Below are 14,597 nucleotides of genomic sequence, written 5' to 3' on the forward strand. Positions count from 1 at the left end.
GAAAAAAATTAAGATAAAAGAATGGTAAGAGGGAACAAAGTGGAAACAGGGGGGAGGGGCGGGCGGGGAGTCACTGAGAGGAGTGAGAACAGCAGGGTCAAGGGAAGGAAGCGAGAAACGTGAACACATTGGCACTCAGACCTGGTCACCAATGTGCCCTGTGGAGTGTCTTGCTCTTGCCATTTGGGGTCAGACGATTCTTCCTTGCCTGTGTCTGGTCTGTGCGTTGTCAGGTGCTTAGCAGCTCTGCCACTTTCTCCGTGTGTGTGTGTGGGGGGGGCATAGTTGCTCTCCCTCCCAAGTTGTGACAACCAAACATGCCCCCACTTACTGTCAAAATCCACGGGGCCAAACTGGCCCTGGGGAGGACCGTCGCGCACGGATTCTGCGCCCCACGATGCCTCCTTCCTCGCTGCGGGGAAGCAATCTGAAACATCTCCTGAAAAGAGAAAAAAAGGGGTGGGGTGGGGACCAAAACTGGAAGGCGGTCCACGTTCGCATGGCTTCCACGGACAGTGAATCTGCCTAAAGAACAGGGAAGGAGACATGATTTCTAAAGCCCACTGTTCAGATCCAGACAAGGAGACAGAGACTGTGTAATTCACTTTCGGCGCTGAGATGAGTCAGAGCGAAACCAATAAAAGGAGTGTGGACCTAGGGTCTGACCTATAGAAAGAAGGTCAATAATCAGGTCACCGGCCACCCTTCCCCACCACTTTCCACATTTCTACAAATCCTCCATCTTTCTGAGAACAAGGAAGAAAGTCTCTCCTCCTCCTAGGAGTTAAGGAAGCACCAGGAATGGAAAGTCACCTTGAGAAATATTGTTATTCCTTCCCACAAAGGACAACAACAACCACATAAAACTCAGGGCACACGGATATCGTAAAATTCTCCTCTCACAGGAGCTTCTCCAATCCTCCGATTTTAAACGGAGCCTCGCAATTTATTGTGCTCCTCCTTTGGTGGCTGGGGAGCCAAGGGTCACCAGGTAGGCTGCTTGGCCCAGACCTTCCAGAGACTCAGAACGCAAACGAAACTTGCCCTGCTCATAAGGCAGGGCAAGAATGATGGATGAAGCCTACAGTCAGACTGTCCTTCTGTCTCATGTTAGGGTGTTTGCTGAGAAATTTTCTATGTCACCTCCCTAGGGACATGGGAACTTGTCACTCATTGTCCGAGGCATCTAACCTGTACGCTTGCCTGCGAGTCCACCGATGTCCTAACAGGCGGGGAATTCATTCCCTGGATATTTCCGTGGGGGTGGACAGCAGCTCACAACGTGCCATCGGTGACTCAGCCTCATGCGTTTCCCTATCTGCTCCCTTCTGCTGACTGTCGATCACAGACGCAGCCGTGCATCCCCTGTGCCAAGTGACAGGTGCATGCTGTCATGTTCCTGACATGAACCTTTGGTTTCCTTTGTAGGGAAAATTACACAGGGCATCACGGTTAGACTTTTTTTTTATTTTAAGGAATTGATGGAAATGTTGTGAGTGATTTAGATAGGTAGGAAGGATGCCGTGTGTCTCCCCTTCAGGACGGCAGATTGATGGAATGATAGTAGTAGCGAGCAGTATAATATGCTTACTTTGAGCCAGACACTCTTAGGCATGAACCATCCGCCAGCACATGCTTTTATACAAGAGAAAATGATAGCCCATGGAAGTTATTTACTAAGCTCATGCGGACAAGAAACAGCAAAGCCTTATAGGATAAAGAAGGAGGGCCCCTTGTGGCACAATGGCTAAAGTACTTGGGTGATAACCGAAAGGCTGGCAGTTCTAAACCACCAGTCACTCTTGGAGAAAAGACCTACTGATCTACCCCCACAAGGGTCTAGCCAAGAAAACTCTGTGGAGCAGCTCTCTACCATAAAGAGTCCACTTGGGCCGGACTTGATGGGGCTCACCACCACAACAGTAAGGGGGTAGATTTTTTTCCCCATCTGATGAAAGAAATGTCTACTTTTTCTAATAGATGCAGTTTAAGGATGTGGACTTGCTTACTTCTGCCAATATATATTGAGATCCTACGGTAGAGCCAGCCATCTGTAGGAAGATGAAGCCTTACGAACAATTAGAAGCCCGGTCTGTTTATTTCAGCACTGGATAGAGACGCACACGGTCATAAAGTCTCTGCAATATGTAACCTCTTTATTTAATACTCCACTTGTCAGGACCCTCCTATTTTCTTTCCCTTCCCAAGACAGAGCACCCAGAGCCAATGCTTGCTGTCTCGTCCATCTCCATCGACACAGCCCACTGCTGCTTCTCCTCCTGAACTTGCTCTCCAAGGGTGCGCAGGCCGTATCAACCTCATCTTCTCTGTGGCCCTTGACCCTCCTGCCAGTGTCCGCCCTTCTTGATACTGCCCTTGTCCAATTCCCCTCCCGCTTGCCTGATGGAACCTTCCTAGTCTCATTCAGAATCATTAGCTTCCACTAGGTGCTTTTCAACCATCACCTCACACTGAGTTTGGATCGGCTAAATCTGAGTCGGGCCCACTTGAATGGATGTGAAGACAGAGAGAGGAAGACAGACTGCCTGCCTGCCTGCAGTTTGAGCACAAGGACTCCGTGAAAAGCCAGGTCTGAGCACCTAGCACGGTGCCCTGGTGGTAGAGTGGACAAGTGCTCAACTGCCAGCCGAAGTTAGCTGATCGAACTTACCAGCCTTTCTGTAGGGGAAAAGTGTGACAGTCTACTCCCATGTGAAGCAGTTCTAGTCTGTCCTGCAGGGGCGCTATAAATCGGAATTGATTAGATTGCAGCGGGATTTATGGGAGCATCCAGTGTGGCCATGACCTTGACTGTGTCTCTTCCAGGCATTCACTGATGACCTTCGAATCAGGAATGGTTCATTATTTGCTATGAAACTAGATTTGGGTAGGAGAAAGCCCAATTGGCATGGAAACACTGCAAAGGTGGGCAGAGCTAAAAGACCTGTGAAGGCCACCCACCTTGTTGGGCATGAATCTTAACAACCAGTTGTTGACAGGTTGATTTCAACTCGTGGCAACCTCATTGGTGCAGAATAGATCTGGGCTGGGTGGCTGGTGGACCTCAGGAGGCAACGTGCCTCTGGAGTGCCTCTGGGTGCGCTTGAGGGCCACCAACCCTCCCCTTCATGGTTTGCATCACCCAAGGTCTCCTGGGTGTATTTTCTAACCATGGGGCCCCTGTTTCTGCTGGCCCAGAAGGGTTACAGATTTTTCCCTTCTGGTGACAGATTGTGCAGCTACATCCCAGAAGACATAAAACTCCTTCCAGTTATCCCAGAATTAGGCCCATAGATTTCCAGTTATAGAAGACAGCCATTCTGGGTAACGCAGCAGATGTAAATTGCGTGCCTGAATTGATTTTGCATTAATTTCTTGTAGGCTATTCCCATGTTGTTTAAATGCCACTTTTTAAAGCTTTTATGGTATTGTACTTTCCAAAGCTAGTTTGTTCCCACTGATGGGAGGACTTTAGGAGGCAGGAGCTGTTTTTCAAAGCCTTCCCTTGTGTGAAAATATTTCCACTGGTGAGGAAGTCTCTCTATCGGGCTGTCTGTCTGCTCTTCTCCCACGTGCATCTCCAAGGGCTGCTGCTTTGGTTTTCCTTTTCCATCACGTGACTCCAGCTTCCAATGGGTCCTTGAATCGTTGACCCTGCTGTTCACTGGAACTGAGGCTCAAGACTCCTGACCCCCTCACTTGACTCCAGGCTTTTAAGAACTATCGGACGAAGAGGAAAAAGCCCATTTGTAACCTCGTCTTTCCATCATTGTTGGAGGGCTAGGCTGGGCTCAAAGTGAAGTCCTGAACATAAGATAGAGATCCTTCAGTCTTCTATGCACACCTCTGCTAATCAATGGCGCCCACGCTCGGCCCGAGCAAAGGACCAACGGCACAGCAGCTGCTGCCGCCACCAACAGATGGTGACAGCCGACAAAGCCAGCAGCAGCATCTCTCCATCCCTCCATCTTTTGATGCTCAAGCTGACTTGCTTCTGCATTGATTTGCCATCTAAAGAAAGGATTTTTCAAAACTGGGATGACATTTATTTAACAAAACGTGAATCAATTCAACAGTTTTTAACCTCACCCTTCAGCGACATCAACCATGTTGTATACCATGACCACCATCCTGTGCCAAAGATTCCTTTCATAGACATTCAGAGCCCCCAAGAGCTGAGAGCTCACCCCCGGCTCCCGCTCACGCCTGGTGACCGCCAGGAAGCTTTGGTCTTTATGCTTCTGTCTGCCTGCAGGGTCAAACTTATGGCCTGGGTTTAGTTTTGTGATGTTTTATGAATGTTCGTGACTCCTCATCCCAGATTAAGAATGGAAGTAGTGAGGGTGGTAAAAACAGTGCAACCAAAGAGAAGTTCATAATTACTATGGAGACCATAATTTCTACGAACGTGCTAAGAAATGAACCGTGAAGGTGGTTCAAAGGCAGACACAGTTCCGCGCGAGGAAGAGGCAATGCTCCCCTGGGAAAGGGGCATCCTCTCTGTACAAGTGCCACCGCCTGCTGGTGAGGGCAGTGGAGAATTGGAACGGCAGTCAGGTGTCTGTCCGTTGTATGTCCCTGAGGTTTTGGACTGTAGGACAGATGGATTACAAACTTCTTTGGAAAATAACCGTTTAAGACACCATGGAGGATGGGAAGGAGGCGGGCTCGCAGACTAGGACTGCACAGTAGAGGTGCCAAGGTGCCAGTTCCCCCCTCTTCCGATCAGCCGGTGGGTTTGAACTTGGACTTGTTAGTTAGCAGTCAAGTTCTTTTTTAAAATCATTTGAGGGACTTTTATAACTCTTATAACATCCCATACTCCAATTGTATCAAGAGTATTTGTACATATGTGGCCATCAACATTTTCAAAACTTTTACTTTCTATTTGAACCCTTGCTATCAGCTCCTCTTTTTTCCTCCCTCCCCCAGCTCCCACCCTCATGACCCCTTGATAAATTATAAACTATTATACTTTTCATATCTTACACCGAGTACTGTCTCCCTTCACCCACATTTCTGTTGTTCATTCCTCTGGGTGGGGGAGGGGGTTATGCATCAATCATTGAGATCAGTTCCCTTTTCCTCCCCTCCTCCCCCCCACTTACCCCCTACCCTCCTGGTATCACTACTCCCATTTCTGCTCCTGAGGGGTTTACCTGACCTAGATTCCATGTGCTGTGAGCTATTATCTGTTCCAGTGTACATGCGTCAATGTCTCATGATCGCACAGGCTGGTGTATTTCTTCCATGTGGACTCTGTTGCTTCTCTGCTAGATGGCCGCTCATTTAGCTTCAAGTCTTTAAGATTCCAGACACAATATCTTTTGATAGCTGGGCACCATCAGCTTTCTTCACATTTGCTTATGCACGCATTTTATCTTCAGTGATCGTGTCGTGAGGGTGAGCATCACAGAATGCCAGGCTGTTAGAACAAAGTGTTCTTCTCTTGAGGGAGAGCTTGAGCAGAGGCTCAAAGTCTGTTCATTTCCTCAATGTATTGCCATATTAATATATGTACATAGGCCAATACATCTATGTTTATGAATTAATATATTTATATAAGTGCACACCTATGTTTATACCTCTATCCATAGCTTTGTTGCCTATTTTTTTTCCTCTATTTCCTTTTACCTTCCTCCTGCCCCACCATCGCGCTCGCCCTTCTTCTGCATTTTAGTAATTCCTCTCAGCTAGATTGCTGAAAGGTCTTGGGGGGAGCAGTCAAGTTCTTAACCACTGTGCCCAGCAGAGTTTCTGAAACCTCTGAGGGAAAGGTAGTTTTGTGCCAAGCCACAGGCTTTACTAGAAACGTCTGATTTTTAGATTCTGGCGCCACCTAAAGGACAGAATGAAATACTTCCAGTTCAAGGCTGAGTTAAAATAATCTTTTACTTAGTAACCTTTTTTCCCTAGTTTTCAAAGCACCTTCATATTAATCTGATATATGACATGTAGATAGTTCTTTGTGAAGTAGCCTTTATACGTTCGTTTTATTGGTGAAGGAATTCATTATTATGGTGTTTTTGCTGTGCAAAGAGTTTGACTGGTTTTCCATGAGGCCAGACTGTTAGCCATGAATGGATTTTTAAAATAGTTCTTGCGGAATGGTATATTTAATATTCTTCTCCAGCACAGAATCCATAGACATTGGTTCTTCTTTCATCTTCCTTGCTCATTCGCTTTCACATCCACATAAGGCGCATGAAAAAAAAAACAGGATTTGAGTGAAAAAAAAAATCCCAAAAAACAAACAAACCCAAATTCACTGCCATTGACTCGATTCATTCATAGCAACCTGAGAGGACAGAGTAGATCCACTCCGTGGGTGTGCAAGGCTGTAAATATTTACAAGGAGCAAAAAGCCTCCCCCTTCTCCCTTAGAGCAGAGCAACTAGTGGATTTGAACTGCTAACCTTGCAGGTGGCAGACCAATGCACACCCACCAAGCTCTGTGGCTTGTGTCAGGGTACCTTTGTCATCTTTGCTTCTCAACGCTTTTAAAAGGCCCTTTGCCGCAGATTTCCCCAATGGAATATGATCTTTGAATTCTCAACTTCTGCTTCTATGGGCTTTGATTGCGGACTCAAATGGCACCAACTGCTTGGAAAATGCAGTGTCGTCTCCTTTTATCGTGATGTTGCTTATTGGACCCGTGGTTAGGATTTTCATCTTCTTTATGTCGGGTGTGATGCACGCCGGCGGCAGTGGTGTGATCCTCATTAGCAAGTGGTCCACGTTCTTTTCCTGCCCAGTCTGCAATGTGCTGATGAGTCTTCCTCCAATCCGAACGACACTCTCTTCGCATACAGCTGAGTTTCTGGTCTGATTTTCTCAGTGCACGGACTGGCTAGGCGCAGTGAGAGGTGGGGACCAGGCGCACAGCTTCTCTGAAGGTGTGCCATGCAGTGGGCCCTTGTGCTGTTTTTTTGGTTGACACACAGGTTCTTTGTGAGCAGAATCACGCTTTCGGAAGAAAGACGTAATGTTCAGTGAAGCAGAGGGCCAGTGGAAAAGACGGAGGCGCTGAATGAGATCGATTGACACAGTGGCTGCAAGAATGGGCTCAACCCAAAAGATGGTGAGAATGGCTCAGGACCTGTCCATGTTCTGCTTAGTTCTAGGTCGGTCCGGTGAGACTGTTGGCACCCAACAACAAGAACAATAACATTGAGGTATAATGTATATACTGTAAAACTCACCCACGTTTACGTGGTATGGTTCAATGCTCTTTAGTACATCTACCGAGTCGCGCCACCACAACAAGATAATTCCAATTTAGAATGTTTTTATCACTCTAACAACATTTGGGATCTTCCCATTTTATAGTTCATCCCCATCCTCACCATGAGCTCCAGGTCACCACTAAGCTATTTTCTGTCACTAGAGATTTGCCTTCTCTGGACTTCTGGAGCATAGAAATGAAGTATGTGCTCTTGTGTTTCTGGTTTCTTGCACCATAGCACGATGTTTCTGAGGTTTATTCATGCTGTAGGATGTAACAGTATGTCAGTCCTTCTTATTGCTCAGCAACGATCACTTGCATTGTGTTAGTCTGGGTAACTAGAGAAACAAATCCACAGAAACTCATATATATAAGAGAGAGTTTTATATAAAGGTTAAGTGCACATCAAGAAAACCTCCAAACTCAGTGCTGCCCAAGCCCACAAATCCAACATTAACCCATATGTCCGACACCAATCACGAAGTCCTCCTCCAGCTCACAAAACACACGCAATGATGCTGACTGCAGGAGGAAAGCCACGTCAGTGAATGTGTAAGCATCTCAGTGCTGGCAGGGGTCTCCACACGGCTGCTCCACCCAGGGCTGCATCGGGGTAGGTCCATGTGGCTTCTCCTCAGGGATGTCTTGCAGGAAGTGAGCCTTGCAAGCTGAAGCAGGGAACTGGCTAAGGCAGCTGCACCCTGGTCCGACCATCAGAAAGCAAGATACCCAAGAACTTGAAAGGTGAGGCTCACCAAGCCATTTATTTCTCCGCCCTTCAGTTAACCCCACATGTGTTTATCAGCCAGGTTGGCACAATAAACTAACTCAAGAATGTATATGTCACATTTCCTTACCCATTCACTAATTGGTGAACATATTGATTACTTCCAATAGTTGGCAATTTTGAATGCTGTCATAAATTTTTACAATGCAGTTGTTATTGGGATATATAGTTTCATTTCTCTGAGACATAGACCTAAGTGTACAACCGCTGAGTTATATGACAAATGTATGCACAAATTCTTTTTTTAAGGATTTGGCAAATTGTTTTCCAGAAGGGATGGACCAATTATAATGCCATCAGTCACATGGTTGCAGTTGTTCTACGTCCTTGCCAGCACTTGGTATTGGCAATCTTTTGAATTTTAGCTCCTCTGTGTGGTTGCATCACCTGATAACTTGGGCTAGGAAGAGGGCTGGAATTGCTTCAAAGCAATGATGATAGCCCTAAAACCAGTCACGGTCAGGCCCGTTCCCACTCACGGCTACCCCTCGTTTCAGCGTGGAACTGTACTTTATTCCACAGGTTTCTGTCGCTGGTTTCCAAAGGGTCACCAGGCTTGTCTGTTGAGTCAACGGTGGACGGACTTGGACCTCCACATTTTGTTGGGCAAACAAGTACCAGCAGGGACAATAAAGCAAAACTAAACACAACTCACTCCTATTGAGGCTATTTCAATCTGTATGACCCTGCAGGACCAGATAGAACTGCCCCTGTAGGTTTCTGAGACTGTAGATCTTGGTGGGATCAGAAAGCCTCATCTTTCTTCTGTGAAGCAGCTGGTAGGTTTGAACTGTTCACCTTGTGGTTAGCAGCCCAATGTGCAACCCACTGAATATGCAAGGTAGGAAGGTTGAAAAAGATATGTTGGTAGCTACTGCAAAGCAAAGTTAGTAGAATTGAGGGAAATGGCTGGAGGAGTCCGAACTTGACTGTCTTGCTGATTAGAAGCCCAAATGTTGGCCCTGGCATTGAAAGCAAACCTCCAAGGGTGCCTGCTTCTCTGCCTGAGACAAGACCGCCTCCCTCTACTGAGAAGGCGTGGGATTCAGCAGGGCAGTACAAATCCAGAGCTTGATGGATGGGCCAGAGAGTAAGCCATTTAAAGAGGACTACTCAAGAATCTAGGTGTAGGAGCTCTCAGGAAGCATGTCAGAAGCCAGAAACTTCTTTTAGTGAACAGGGCAGGGAATAAAAGGCATGCAAGAAGTGTGCTGATATAAACTCTGTGCATCGGGAGGAGACATGAGAATCCTAAAAATCACCCCCAGGAAGACATCTAGATCCTGGGTTCATGTGCATAAGCAGGAAGCAGTGGGCGACTGCAAGCCCCGTCAGTACAGAAACACAGGCGACTGCAGACATCAGTCAGGATGCGTGTTGATGTGGTCCATTCTGACCTACAGCGACTCTGTGTGATAGTGCAGACCCTCTCCATGCGAAAGGAATGCTGGAAGCATTGTGGGGTAGGCATTGAGTTGCAGATAGCAAGACCTGTGGTTCAAACCCCACGGCTGCCCTCTAGGAGTACATGAATCTATCTGCTCCCATATTTACAGTCTGGGAAGCCTTACATGGTGTCCTCATTAGTCAAAATTGACTTGATGGCCATGGTTTTGGGTTTGAAGCATACCACCAGGTCTTTCTCCTGTGGGTCTGACCTTTCACTTCACAGCTGAGCATCTTATCAAGCCACAATGAATAGTGTGAACTAAATGAATGGTGTGCAACGAATTGTTATTTCTAGGGAAATGCAGGAGTCAACTCCCATGAGCTGCCAGTCACATTTTTGTTCATCAACCAAGAGAGATATTGTTTTATGTGTATGTTTCATTCAAAGACACCTTGGCCAACATGGGTTTTGGGGTCATTTGCTGACCCCACAGGCGACAGCACGGTAGCTCGTGCCTGAACAAAGCTCATCTCACATGTGTGTGCGTAGGAACATGGAACAGAACGTCAGCGCTGTGCTTGGTGGCCATCGGGAACAGCAGAATCACCAACCATAAACAAGCTCAAACCAAAAAGTGACACTGAGACCCAGCAAAGGATACCTGTGAGTTAGTTCACATACATCCTGAGAACCAAAACAAGTCAGAGTGCCACCTTGGCATCCCCAGCTGGGATTGGAGTGCTGGGTCAAGGGCCGCTCAAGGATCTTGCTGCTCTGGCATAAGTGGCTACATACTGGGCTAACCACAAGGTCGGTAGTTCGAATCCACCAGTTGCTCCTCAGAAGAAAGTTGAGGTGCCCCAGAGATGTGCAGCTTTGGGAACCCTAGCATGAAATTTGTTTTCTACCCTATAGGGAGGGTGCCATGAGTCAGAATCAAGCTGATGGCAGCAAGGTTTTTTGTTTTGCTTTTGGTCAGGGGTGGGGGGTGGGGTGATGCAAAATCAGTCCTGATGGTTTGACTGTGTGTTACAAAGACATTTTAATGGATAGGCAAATTTGCAAATACTCACAAAAACCCAAATCTGTGGGTTACTGAGACTCACTGTTTACGGGAGTAGAAAGTTCATTCTTTCTCCCGAGGAGCTGCAGGTGGTTTCAAACTACCGACCATGTGGACGCAGCCCAACACCATTATGCCAAGGCAACCATTATGCCAAGGCAAACGCAAACACAGAGCCCCCAGATAATGAGGCAGATTGAACTTTGGTAACCAGCCAGAGGTGGGAAGTGGAACTCCATGTAATCCCTCCTCATTGTGAAGTCGAGGGGCACTTTCAGAGGTAGAAACTCCCCTATGAGGGGACATTTGGAGGACACAGACTCTCGGTCAAAGGCAGTAAGCGCCAGTTTCAACTAGCTGTGCCTGCTGTCCTCCTACTCGTCTGCGCCCTGATTAGGAGTAAGGGGGACAGGTCATAACCATATGGCGTCGCTGGGAAAACAAAGGACTAACATACATATGCTGTTGTAGGACAATATGTCAAAGTCGCCATAGAGCCACAATATCTAAAATGGCAAAACGGCGTACTCAAGTGTAATTAAAGCAGGCCAAGGAAAGTTAAAGACACTTCTTTTACTTGGAGGCAGAGCTGAGAAGTCTTCCAGGCAACTGCTGCCTGTTGGCTCCATTCTGCCCTCTGGGGGTGCTGTTACTGAGCATGAACTTGAGGGCAATTTGATTACACAGACACACCTGCTCTCCTGTCTTTTTTGGCCCAAGAAGCACACTGTCCCCTTCCCTGTCATCTTTGTCTTACTGGTCAAAACAGCTAGTCTTCTTAAACCATGACTACACCAACCCTGTGTTTTCAGCCATTATGAGAATTAAATGCTAGATTCTAGTTTCAAAAGAGCAATGACTTTCTTTCACCCACCCACCCCCACCATCTTATATTTTCCAGTTAAATAGGAAAGATTTTAAACGAACCTACCTAGTAGGTGTCCCCTGTTCTGGGCGTAATGCTATGTCTTTAATAAGAGTAAGTACGAGGCTTTAATAAGAGGCTACATATGAAACTAAGGGTCCCTGGTGGTGCAGTAGTGGTTACACGTTGGGCTACTAACCATCAGGTCAGCTGTTCAAAGCCCCAGTGTAGCAGCTCCCTGGAGAAAGATGAGGCTTTCCACTCCTTCAAAGGTTTACCGCCTCAAAAACCCACAGGGTCAGTTCTGCCCTCTCCTATAGGATTTCTCTGAGTTGGAATCAATGCGATGGCAGTGTGTGTGTGTGCGTGTGTGTGTTGCAGTGGTTAAGCTACTGGTTGCTAACCAAAAGGTTATGGTTCAAAGGCATACCGTTCTCTCATAGGATTTATACACAGATGCACGCACGCGCGCACGCGCGCACACGCGCACACACACACACACACGGGCTCCAAAAAGTTGTTGGAAAGCAGAACTGAAAAATAATGGTTTCCAACTGATCATGGTGACGATTGTACAACCCTTTTTCATATGTTTAAATCATTGAATTTCAGGGTGTCTGAATTATATGCCCATACAACTGTTTAAAAAAACCCAACAATAATAAAACCCAACTCCCGTCTGCTTTCTATTTTTTTGCCCAAAATAAAAATGGTGATGCTTTTCCACCAAACTTTTGAAGTTCCCTCGTACGTGTACTCAGTCACACACACAGTAAGTTAAACATTATTGTTGCAGAATCATGGACACTTTTATTACACAAAAAGAGAAAAATGCGCAGGGATTGCTTGTCCCTGTGCCTCTGATCTCGGCATGTGCACCTTTGAATGCAGCGTTCCCGTCACCCTGACCTTTCTCCAGAGAAGCTCACGCTCCTGGGTGCACTAGGTGAGAATGGCACCCCGGAGGAGCACGACTTATGTTCCTTTCTAGGTAAGATGGTGAGTCTGGGGGACAAAAGTAAGTCCGAAGGGGCAGTATCAGGGACGTAGGATGGATACAAAGCTTCCCCATGAAAATCTTGTAGGACAAGGCTTATCACCCTGAAAAAATGAGCAGGCGTATTGTTGATTTGAGAAAAGAGAAAAACTTTGGGAAATTTTTCTTGAGCTTTTCTCGTTGATGAAGTTTTCGGTTTTCTTAATTTTTTTCACAGTAATTTCCTAAGCTTTCCCTGTGTCCTTGGAGAACATCTATCCAGAGAATCCCTTGGATATCATCTTGGATATCATCATCCACTATAGCTACATAGCCTTCTGCGGTGACCGCTGTGCTGGGCATTGACCAGTTTCAGCAGACTCCCTGGGAAGAGACGGTTTTGCTTTTAGTTTGTTTGAAGGTGTGTGTTTATTTCATTCTTTCCTTCTGTTCCCCCAAACCATTTTGTTGGGAGCGAGTACAGATGTCATATCATTCCATAGTTCAGTCACATCGAGCCGTCTTGTACAATTACTACCACAATTAGTTTCAGAACATTCTTTTCACACCTGACCTCCTTGACATCAGCTCCCTTTCACCACCCACCACCACTGTGCCCACCCCGCCCCGACCTGAGAAACCTTCATTCCACTTGTTGTCCCTACAAGTTCATCAAACATGGATTTCATATCCTGAAAAACAGAAAAACATAAAACAAAAACTCCAGAAGGCGACCTCCAATGACATAACACACCTGAGATAAACCCTCTAATGAACAACAACAAAATACAGAAACAGCTGAAAGCCAGATGAGGCCTAACATGCATCAGAGTGGGGCTCCGGTGTTAACCATTCTAGTCAGGTTAATCATCTTGATTCTCCATAGTCATCTTTCCAATGATTTCTATTTAGTAACCACTCTTCTTCCATCCCTCTATGATGCACAGAGAGAAGTCACCAGAGCCTTATTTCCTATGTTGTTCCCACAAATGTTTCTTGGGCTTCCACGGTCATCCATAGCCTTCTGCAAACCAGATTCTCACTATTTAGACTCTGATACCATTCCCTCTTTAGATTTCAGGTGATATGACTTACAATCATTTGGTCGCTGACGTTAGTGTGCTTCTTCCATGTGGAATTAGTTGACATCTCACTCAGATGGTTGCTTGTTTGGAGACAAGTCTTTAAGACCCCACGCGCTATTTTATCTGACACCCAGGCACCATTCCGTTTTTCTTCACCACACTTGGCTCTAGCACCCATATCTTCGGTGTTCCCTTCCTGAGGGCGAGTATATTCGGCAGGGCCATGATGGAAAAACTATTTGTTCTTAAATTGGAGCTAAGAATTTGATTAGATTTTTTTTTTGGCAGGGGGACTTTAATGAGACTAGAGCAAATGTATTACCGAGCAAACTTGTCTGTAGCCATCCACCGAACATAGATACACAGAATGAACCATGCATGGGTGAACAGAACACCTAGTAGCAATATTTCTTACTTACTCATACATTTATCTATGTTTATATGCATAGATATCTTGTGTAAATCAACAGGGAAAATTCTACCCTGTCCTATGGGGCCACTATGAGTCCGAATCGACGGGAAGGCAGTGGTTTGAAGTTCGGCTACCTCCCTACATATGTGTGCAGCCTGAGTGGTGCAGTGACTTAGGTATCAGGCTCCTAACCACAAGGTTGGTGGTACGAACCCACCAGGGCCTCTGCAGGAGAAGGACGAGGCTGTCTGCACCTCTAAAGGTTTTTGACAGTCTTTCAAACTCGACTTAGGGGTGCTTTGTGTCATAGTTGACTTGCTGACAGTGGAAGTGGATCCCCGGGTTTTCCGTCTGCAGTGTTGCTGGGTTAGTTTGAACCACCAACCTTTCAGTTAGCAGCCAAGCATGAACAGTTTTTGCCACCCATCCTCTCATTGAAGCCTCGGAATATCCCTAGGGGAGATGCTACTAATCGCTCACCCCAGACCGTCTTGTTCACCCAAAGCCAAGTTCACCCAAAGCCAAGGTGGATGGGGCCCGCGTCCTGCCTACATTGCACCGACAGCCCCCAGCTTCTCTGTCTGAGAGCTTTCTCCAGGGTCACCGGAACTGATCGGGCCCCACGCCGGGAAGTCTGCAAGCGCCAGCAGTTGCACTGTCATTGCTTATTTTGCACACACTGTTTAAATGCAAGAACGTTCATGGCTGTTTTATTAATAATAGCTCCAAGCTGGCAACAACCCAAATGTCCATCCACACAATGCATAAATACACCATAATGTATTCATACAATG

This window comes from Tenrec ecaudatus, chromosome 4 (assembly GCF_050624435.1).
Source record: "Tenrec ecaudatus isolate mTenEca1 chromosome 4, mTenEca1.hap1, whole genome shotgun sequence".
Lineage (NCBI taxonomy): Eukaryota > Metazoa > Chordata > Mammalia > Afrosoricida > Tenrecidae > Tenrec > Tenrec ecaudatus.